The sequence below is a fragment of the Psammomys obesus genome, unplaced genomic scaffold, assembly GCF_907164565.1.
Source record: "Psammomys obesus unplaced genomic scaffold, mPsaObe1.curated_primary_1811, whole genome shotgun sequence".
Lineage (NCBI taxonomy): Eukaryota > Metazoa > Chordata > Mammalia > Rodentia > Muridae > Psammomys > Psammomys obesus.
Genome location: NW_026592666.1, coordinates 7,712,481 through 7,723,170, shown reverse-complemented (window position 1 = coordinate 7,723,170; position 10,690 = coordinate 7,712,481). Strand labels below are relative to the sequence as shown.

Here is a 10,690-nt window from a genome sequence, read left to right as displayed (position 1 = left end):
TTTCTTTCTTTCTTTCTTTCTTTCTTTCTTTCTTTCTTTCTTTCTTTTCTTTCTTTCTTTCTTCTTTCTTTCGCTGGAGAGACAGCCGTGGGTGCTGGGAACCAAACTTTTATATTTATGGTTGTGAGCCTAGCCTTTAACGGCTGAGCCATTTACTCTTGATTTTTAACTCATTAAAAACAAAGTTCTAGTGCCCTAGATCACTTGTTTGATTTATCTATCTCATCTATCTGCCTGTCCAATCCATTCCATTCAGGACATTCTGATTTGGAAGCTAATATGAATACTACAACTTAAGTCTACTTGGCATTTACTGTTTATAAAATGAATGTTTATAATTTTGACCCTGTCCTACCCCCCTTGCCACTTTTAGGTTCTGGGAGAAAGCAATTTTCTGGTTTTTGGTAGTTGACTAGTTGCAGATGTTTTGGGTGAATAAAAAGGGGCAAAGCAAGAATTATCTCACATAGGATTTGGTGGGGGGCTGGTCATTGAAGATAGGTTCTTTGAAGCCAAGTACAACATTCTTTTCCCTGCACACATTGGTTTTTGGAACTTGTAATGGAACAAAACAATAAGCCGGACTCCAGCAACCAGGCAGCAGAGGGTCCAGTAGAAGCACTGAAGGCGTTTAGGAAAAGACACAAACAAAGAACTTCTGAGATGCCGTCTTCACTTTCATCATTCCCCAGGACTGGGGCAGTCGGGCCTTTCAGCCCTATGTTCCTTTCCCCACCACCTGTACATTCTACTCTGCAAACTGGTCATTTGATACCTGGCACGGAAATGGTCTATGAGTTGAAGTATAATTATATTGAGATTGAATACCTCAGTGACATCAGAAGGGTTGCCTGTACATAGTGTAAGTCCCAGCGGAGCTGCTGGGTTTCGTAGCTTGGCTTGTGTGTTCACAGGAGCTTTGACAAGCTGAGTGTGCCCTATCTGCCAGCTAGCCTAATCTTGTCCCCAAATTGTTCCATAACGAATGTAAAGGGACAGACTTCATTTTACTTGTAAGACTCCGTCTCAGAGGATCAGGTGACATGCTAGCCTGTCCCCTAGTGTGCCTCTTACAGGCTACAAACATTAAACAGTAGTGGCAAGAATAGTTCACATTTAGCAGAACTGATCACTGGATAGGCAGGCAAGTGGATTATGTAATGTAGATGATCTCATTTAATGCTCATAACAACCCAATAGTTTTGAACTATTATTATCCCCAGTTTTAGGTGGTGGGGTTAACAGCATGTCCCTAATCATTCTGCACGTAAAGATGCAACTCGCAGAGCCATGTTGTAAGGAATGCACGCAGTGATCCCCCAGGCTCTGGCCCCCCGACTCTGAGCTTGGTGCAAAGCTGCTTTCTCATTATCTAGAACTGTTCGTGGGTCTCAGAAAACCCCTCAGAACCCTGAGTTTTCTCAAGGCACCCTGGGATGCACACACAAGGTCACTGTAGTGTCCACCAGCTCCAGCCACAATGAGTGACTGTTGGAACGTTGTGCTCTTGGCATATCTGCTGATTACAATGGAACAAGTGTGGGCTCCTCCTTAGGCTACCTCATGTTTCAATTCCACAGACAAGGTTATGGGGAACTTTTTTGTTTCTCCTAAAATCAGGGGAAAAAAAAGCAAACAGACTCTGTTGTTTCCCTTTGTGCTTTATGAATAATGTCCTGTACTTTTATCTTTTTCAGCTAGTGCTTTTGTTCAGACCTAGAAGAATATAGATAGAAAACATTTTAATTCTGGTAGATAGGATAATTTGTTTTTAAGTATAAAAACTGCATTATCAGCCTCTATAGTGCAGGTGGAGGGACAGCCGCCGCCCGCAGCCTAGCTGCCAGCGAGGATCTAGCCTTGCAAATTATTGGCAGCTGGCATGGTAATGAGTCCATTTCAATATAAATGGGTTGTTGCTTATTAATATCTGCCAGCTCCTAAGCGATTCAGGAACTGCTTTGAAATTTGGGAAATTTGCAGAGAGCAGTGGATGGGGGTGCCTGGGAAAAGGGGACGAACGGGATGGCAGTGGGGGCAATCGTGGAAAGGGCACACATTGTGGGTTAATAATGGGCTTCAGCTAGAACTTCTGTTCCTTCCCCTGCCAGCGTGACTCATGGGCTTCATGGCTAAACAGCACGTTTTCCAAGATAAAGGAGAAACAAAACTCACTGTTCTGTTCTGTGTGGATGTATATATTTATTTACTTACTGCTTCTCTGTGGCTCCTTTCCACACACTAGGCAATTCTCTGTGTTCCCACCTTGCTGAAACTACCAACAGTGGGTGGCTGAGGCCTGCAGCCCACAGAGGAATGTCCTTTGGAGACGAGTAAAATAAAGTCACTCGAAGATACTTTAGGCCTTTTTGCTAGCCTTAGTACTTGCAGTTTTACCTCAGAAAACCAGGTTCAAGTGCTAAATAACAACAACAACAACAACAAAGCCGTTACACTGTCCTTTCTTGGAGCTGTCCTTGTCAGTGTATCACCAGCACCATCATCATCACTGTCATCGTCATTTTACCTAAACTCTTTTGTTTGCGTTTTCTTCATGAGCTTTCTCTGAGTCTGATGTTTGTCATCTTAAACACATGGAGGACAGGAAAGTTTGTGGAATTAAGTTGTGGAAGACTCCCCCATACTTCTCCAACACATACATCACTTTCTTTAAGTCTCTTTCTCATCGAAGTCTGTGAGACTATTGAGGCTTCCTTGTTTCCTTGCTTTTCTGTTAAGATGCTTTGACAATTGAGGGAAGAGAATGAGCAGTATTCTGAAGTAACCTGCTTATGCCAACCAGTGCTACATCCACAGACAGGTTCAAGTGTATACAGGGCTCTCTGTGACCATCAATATAAATATGCTGGCGTTTATGTGTGTGTCTCACTGAGCCTGCCGTTGTAGACCTATAGCTGAATGTCGTGTCTGTATTTAAGGGTAGAGTGTTTCACATTAAATTGATATTAGAAAATCAATGTGCAGGCTCTTTCCTTTCTGCTGCCTGACCATTGCCTTTCTGTTTTTCTATCTCCTCCAGGTTTTTGGCACATTCTCCCAGACTCAGGTGAGACCCTGATAGCACCCTATGGGGCAGGTGCTGACGTACGCCCCAACTCCAGCCACTGACATCATTGCCAGCCTCAGTTTCTAAATGCCACAGTGCTCTTGGTCCAGCTGGGCACCACTGTTGCCTTTTAAGGTAGGTCTGCGCATCTAGATTTGAGCCTTTGTGACTGAGGGAAAGTACTTCAAAGGTGGTGGGAGCCACACAGTAGACTGCAGTCACTGAAATTGCCTTACACACATGGTGGGAAAGGAATTCGGAGTCACTGCTGTGGATTACAGCTGCACCCATCTAACCATTGAAAGGCGTTAGCGTTAGCCCAAAAGGAAATGGGAAGTTCGAGTAGGTACCTCTGAGGTCTTTTCTTTTCCTGTGAATTGCCTCAGGGTCTTTTATCTCTGAGTTTCACCAGCTTTATATTGGATTATGTTTTTTTGTTTGTTTGTTTTTAGCAAACTTAGTAATCCCAGCCTCAAAACAATGACATATTTCTGCTTCAGGTTGTCTTTGAAGAGTAAAGATAAATACAGTCAAAATAAAATCTAAATAAGATCATTGCTTATTTGCTGAAACGTGTTTAGTCTCTTGGGCTAGGGGTATTTGTGTGTGACTTGGCAAAAACTCCGTCCGTGCATTGTAACGAATTAGCACAAACTTTGAGAGCTTCGTCTGTTTAATCTTAGCTCTTTCCCCTCTCCATCTTCAGGCACAGCATCCAGTAGGAAAAAACAGGCTCGAAACCAAGACCTCCCACCAGAAGCTAATTTTAAATTTGCAATCTGTTGTCTTGTGATTCTCACTTCCAATTTAACTTTGAAATAAATACAGCTCCTCCATTCCCCTGCAGCCTCAGAGGTCTGTTTTCCAGTCACGAAAGGGTAATCGCTGCATTTATTTTAATAAAATTTTAGCTACCTCGGGGGAGTGGAAAGTGATACTAATAATTATAACTCACATCCATCATTAGCTAGCTTATGGTTGGGGTTCGCAACTCTGCCTTACTCTGCAGAAGTGAGACCTGGCCTGGGCAGTTAACTTTTCACTTTAGCACGATATGAGTGGGACTGGCCTAATAGGAGTTTGCAGACCTTGCAATCTAGTTCGTAGAGACTTTGAAATGTGCTTTCTTTGAGGCCGTCTTAATGATAAACAGGACTGTAATTTCCATAAAAAGAAGATGCATATGCCAAGATAGGTGGGCGATGGCCCGTTGCCATGGGGCAATATGACAAACAGGAGGGACTGTGTAGGCTTAAATAACTCCAGCCACAGACAGAGACAATGTGATGAGGTCACATTGAAGGGATACATGGAGATCCAAGCTAGGTAGTGTTTTCCTTATCATAGATACTTTCCTAAGACATCTGTCCAGAGTTTACATTTTGTTGTAGCTCTCTGTGTATGTGACATCCTTACCCCTTTAAGGTTAGAAAACTTTCATTGACTTAAAGCTTGTGAATGTTTTGTTTATTTATCTTTAAAAATGAAACATAATGGCTGGAGAAAAGACTCGGTGCTTCGGAGCACTTGCTGCTCTTGTAAAGGAGCAGTGTTTTGTTGCTGGCACCAAAATGTTAGGCGACGCACAGCAAACTGTAACTCCAGCTCCAGGACATCCAGAGCCCTCCTGTGCTCTCTCCAGAGCCCTCCTGTGCTCTCTCCAGAGCCCTCCTGTGCTCTCTCTGGCACTTTCGAGCAACTAAAAATAAAATCATTTTCTGAACAAAATCAGTTTTGTAGGGATGTAGCTCAGAAGTGGCATGCTCACCTAGCCTGGTGTAAGACCTTGGATCAAGTCCCACCACCCCCTATAGGAAAATAACCAACTGTGGTGAAAATTGAAGTGACCTGGATGTGCTTTGTCCAGAGTAACTCCTGCACACCAGTTTTCACAAGAGTGTGGCTTATGTTTCATCTCTATTAGAACTTTGATTTGTGGGAGAGGAGTTTTGTTCCAAAGAAGGTTAATAATCGTGGTGAGACTGTGGTTTTAAATGTTTACTCCTGCGCAGGGCAGGCTAGGGTCAGCCAGTCAGCCAGTTGGTCTTGGTCACCAACTCTCCTGCTCTGTTCCTGGGATGGAACAGCCTACTGTCTGCCAGTGGCATCCCAGAAAGTCCTGGTATCATTAGGAAGCTAGACATCATAAATCATAAAAATATTATTGTAATCTCTGCAGTGCTCAAGAGATGTGATTATTTGCATGCTCTTGTATCTTTTTTATTTCTGCACCTGTTTCTGCCTCCATCACCTGCAGTTGCTGGATTCCTTTTCCTTGTTATCACTACCCAAGACTCAGACCAAACTGGAATGTTGTTTCTTACAGTACTAAGAAAGGGTGATTTAAAAGTGTAATACACATGATAAATTTTAGATCATGCCAGGCTTGCCACCCCCTCCAATATTAACAACAGCTCAGATTTTTCCAAGCTTAACTTCGTTGTAGGAGGTTATGTTTTCAGAGAGCTAATATGTTCCCAAACAACTTGATAAAAAGGCTCACAGGGCTAAGCAGTCTTGTGTGTGTGTGTGTGACCCAAACTTTTATATGTATCCTGGGGGCTGGAAAGATGGCTCAGTGATTATGAGCACATACTTCTCTTCCAGAGGTCTAGGTTCAATTCCCAGCACCCACAAGGTGGCTCACAACCATCTGTGAGCCTGTGACCCCAGGATCAGAGGATCAGATGCCCTTTTCTGACCTCTTTAAGCAAAACACCCATGAATATAAAATACATTAAAAATAAATTTTAAAATGTATTTTGGGGGCTGGAGAGACGGCTCAATTAGGAGCATTAGCTGCTCTTCTAGGTCCCAGCACCCACATGACAGCTCACAACTGTCTGTAACTACAGTTCCAGAGGGTCTGATATTTGCACACACCCATACAAGCAGGCAGAACACCAAATGTACATAAAATAAATATAAATAAGTCATTAAAAAATGCATTTTGTTTTTCTGAACAAATCATTGTTCATGGTGATCCCATATAGCAGGTAGTTATGCTTCTTTTCTTTTCTTTTCTTTTCTTTTCTTTTCTTTTCTTTTCTTTTCTTTTCTTTTCTTTCCTTCTTTTCTTGTTTTGTCTTAAGACAGTGTTTCTCTGCATAGCCCTGGCTATTCTGGAACTTGCTCTGTAGACCAAGCTGATCTCAAACTCACAGATCCACCTCCCTCTGCCTCCCAAAGGCATGCGTCACCACTGCTTGGCCTAGCAGTTAGGTTTTCATGTGTTTTAAGCACATTTACCTTTACTTGAGGAACATAGTTATAATGTTTTATAATGCTTTAAACTTCTTTCCATCATAATTCCAATGTCTGGGCCTCCTGAAGTTTGGCATCTGTTGGTGGCTTTTTACCGCAGGAGCTGGTTATATTTTCCTAGTATTTGGAATACTACAAGGACATTTTGAACATTATATTGTGGGATTCTGGGTCTTGTTGAAAATCACCTGATGGACATGGGTCTTGTGATGGCTGTTACTCTGTCAGGGAATCTGAAAGTCACCAGCCTGGGTTTAGGATTTAGAGTGCAAGCTCTTGGTCTCATCATGTCAGCCATGTATCCAGAGCCTCTGCTGCAATACTTTGGGTTTGTGCCACATTTGTGCCCACAAGGGTCAGTCTGAGACATGGGCTGCTCAGCCTTAAGCCTCTGTCTGCTGTGTTGTTCTGAGTCAGCCCCAGGCATGCGCACCCAAGGTATATATGGGCTTAGAGACATTAGGAGAGACTTGTTTCCCCGCTCAATCTCTGGCTTCCAAGGACCGTTCTTCTTCCGCTCAGAAGCATAGAATCTGTCCACTGGTCTTGTTGCCTCTTCACAGCTGTCTTCAGTGCTCAGCCTTGGTGCCAGCCTGGGAGAGAAGTTGGATCAATTAAAAAGCCAAACCAAACAAAAAGAAAACAAAAAGCAAGAGGGACTCCCTGTCTGTTGAGTGTCTTCTTCAAGTTTGGACTCTTCCTTGGTCTGTTTATTTTTGGTTTAGAGTTTTTACTGGTGACTAATGGAGTGAGGTAGTACTTTGCTCTTTATTGATGGCAGATATTAGCAATTAGTTTTTGCTCACTACAGTAAACCAAAGTTCTGTCCTCAGATAATCCCTTCCTCTGTATTTACTTAGGTTGCAATATTTTCCTCAGCATTTCCAGGCAGCATTTTCCCAGTGATGCCTACTAAGTGCTTCTTTGTTTCTTACTTGCTTAATTTACTGAAGCTATAATATAGTAGGATATTTTAGGTACCTTTTAGGTAAAAAAGAAAGGGTTGCTTGGGTTACAAATGTATTTCTTGAGAAAAACTCCTTACTTTTAGATTTAATTTTTTTTAAATTGGACCATTCCCATTTAGTTAAGACTTGATTTATTTGTTTCAAATTTTTTATTTTAAAATAATTAGAGTCATGGAAAATTTTACAAAATGGTATATCCATTACCTATTTCTCAGCCACATGTCTCATAGTATGGTAAAATTCAGGGATTTGCCTGTGTGTGTGTGTGTGTGCGCGCGCGCGCGCGCGCGCGCACGCCCGTGAGTGAGCGAACAAGCGAGCAAGCGAGCATGTGTATGTGTGTACATGCCTATCCTTTGGAATGTCTGAATCATTTTATCTTACAGTGATAATTTTATCTTTCAGTGATAATTTTACCTCACAGTGTGATACAGTATCTGTACCATTTTGTCAGATGGACTTAGAAAGCTAAAGAACCCTATAAAATCAGTCCTTCCATATGTACACGTGAAATGCCCTAATAAAAGTTGTGCATTTTGATAATCTTCCTAAACATAACTTTTAGCTTCTTCCCTTAAAGGCCTATGTAGTACATTCAGCCACTGGAAAGCTTATGTCATCAGTTAGCTGAGGTCATGGTGGTCATGAGACCTGGAGCAGCCCTACTCTTTCTGTTACTGACCCTGGGATCTCCGGACCTCCTGAGTCCTCACATACCACTTGGAGTGTTACTCTGGTCCATCGTGCTGCTGTGCTGTCCCCTCACTTTCCCTGACGTACCACTTTCACTGTTACTCTAGCTCATCGTGCTGCTGTGCTCTCCCCTCCCTTTTTCTGAGTCATCTTGGACCTGGGCGTTTCTGCCCCTGTGGCCCTGACTGTAGGCAGAGATGGCTATTAACTTAGCCTCTTCCTAAGCTTCTGCCAGGCAGCTTTAAACCAGGGAGGATAGAAAGTGCAGGAAGGATTCAATGGATTGAGGTAGTGTGGGGGCCATGGTGGAGAAGTACAGTTCACAGATGAGGGCCGTGTGCAACCCGGTGGGCCCTATTGTCTGTCTTTAAAATTTTAATGTTATGTGTAGGGCTGTTTTGCTTGCATGTCTGTCTATGGAGGCCAGAAGAGAGTAGCACCACCCACTGGAGTTACAGGGCATTGTGAGAGGCCATGTGAGCTCGTGGAATTGAACCCTGGCCCTCTGGAAGAACAGCAAAGTGCTGTTAAACAGTCATTCCTCTAGCTCCTGGCTTTTATTGTATGAGCTGTGACCTTCTATATTAAGGGTGTTTTTTAGTCACTGTGTGTTTGTTTGTTTGTTTGTTTGTTTGTTTGTTTGTTTGTTGAGCAGCCACCCCTTGTCAGGCTCTGTTCTGGGTCCCTGACCTACAAGAGGAAGCAAAATAAGTAAAATATTCGACTTTCCTGATACTCATTTTTTGTGGGAAAGGACAGAATTAAGAAAATGAGCAAATAAACTGTCTCTGTGATACTTTATGTGAACTATTGTGGTAAACATTAGGGGATAATAAGGGTAAGAGCTGAGTTCTGCAGGAGAGGTTGGTACTTGAAATCGGAAGGCGGGGAAGGCCTCCCTGACAATACCATGCTATCTTCAGGTGTCAATGAGACTGTTGCCAGTAAGGAGGGGGTTTCCAGGCAGAAAGAAGAGCATGAGTAGGAGCCTCAAGAGAGGCCAAGGAAGCCTGAATACCAGTGTGGCTTAAGTATTAAAGGCTATATACTAAAATTGTATCTACTACCCCCATTTCACCACCTGCATGTAATAGCTGTCTAGATCTAAGTCAGCGTTGCCCTGAAAAAGAAATCAGTGCTGGTGAGACTTCCCAGTTTGTGGTCTGGTACAGGTCTCAATAGCTCTTAACCAAAATGGTTGGGACTAGAAGTGTTTCAGATTTCAGATTTTAGATGTTTGAGGTATTTTGGGGGGTGGAATCCAAGTGTAAGTGCATAATTCATTTATATTTCATGTACATCACTCACACACAGCCTGAAGCTGACTTTACACACTGTTTTTAAGGCATCTGTGTTTTGACTACAACCTGTTGTGTGAGGAAACCTGTGGACTCTTCTGCTTGGGGCATGATATTGACACGATTATGTATACTAAACGTGTATCTTTGCTGGGCCTTGTCTCTTCTGTCTTGATTTCTGTGTGTTTATCTGTATTTCATGCCTTTATGACTATCCTCCTTGCCTGAAGACTTCACCCTTAGCTGGGATTGTGTGCTGGCCATGTACTTGATTTGTCTCTTACGTCTGGCTTGGATGGATTCATTAACTCTTTGGACTGAGTGCAGAATTTCTGGTCTTTTGTAGATATATTTTTTTAAAGTTCACTTTCCACTATGAAATAACAAGCCTGTCCTCACATAAACAAAGAAACAAGCCTTTAAACGTTTTAAATAAAAATACATCACAAGTCGCAAGTGTGCTGGCACAGGAAGGTGATGGGGTAGCTGGCATTTTACCTGTGTGTGAGAAGGGCTGTGGTTCGCCCACTCTCTGAGGGTTCCTGCCTTGGGCAGGGCTGTGTCTCCTCAGCAGTGAGCAGTTTTAATGTTTCAGCCTTATGTTATTTATAGAGCCTGTCCCCACCCCTGCCCTGCCCTGCAGAGACCTTCAGGGGAAGGCTTTCAGATTAAGGAGTGCTTCTTCAGCCTCTAGAAACTTATTTCTTTTTAACTTTTGTTGCCTTATACTTTGTGCTGACTCTGCCGAGGTCATTCCCTAAGAATCTGTCCTGGTAGGATTTAGGAGACTTGGCACTTGTCTTTAGGTTCTAGTACTGAGGATAAAATGCCTTCTTTCCTGCCTTGGCACATGAAAAGAATCTTACTACTAAAAGTGCTATTAATCCAGCAGGCCCGTCAGCATGATGCATGGACAGTTATAATTCTTGCACGTTTAGCCATTTCCTTCAGGAGCCCTCTCTTGGGGCTTTTAGGTTGATTAGTTTTCTCTTGGCGGAAAGGGACCTCCCCAGAAAGCCCTCGTTTATGTTTGTAGGCTGTTGATAGATGTAACACAGGAGGCTGTAATACACTGTGACAACACCTAAGTTGACAGTTTCGTCTTTTCTTCCGTTCAGTTCTTTCACTGATTCTTTCCTCCTCTGAATTTCCACCCATGTGAGTCTTAAAATTGAGCTGCAACTAACATTTTGTTCTTTGTCTTCTGTTTATTGATAAAACACATAGGAACACTAATACTTAATTTAGCCTTTTGGGAAATTAAGAGCTGGGGTTGGGGTGTAGTTCAGTCTAGCTTTCTTAGTCTGCCTAAGGTCCTGGGTTCAAACCCCAGATCCCTCATTTTCTCGACAGTATGAGGTGCCGGGTAGCTCAATGAAGAGCATGTGGTTAACGCTTAA

At 42.8% G+C, this 10,690-nt stretch overlaps 1 protein-coding gene across 1 annotated transcript in view; it reads left to right on the top strand.

Moving 5' to 3' along the window:
* Positions 1-10,690, top strand: part of Tiam1 (TIAM Rac1 associated GEF 1) — a 211,521-nt gene that overhangs the window by 82,601 nt on the left and 118,230 nt on the right. Inside the window, exon 3 of the mRNA XM_055614916.1 lies at positions 3,041-3,202. The gene's annotated coding sequence lies outside the window, so the exon portion shown is untranslated. The remainder of the gene's footprint in view (positions 1-3,040; positions 3,203-10,690) is intronic.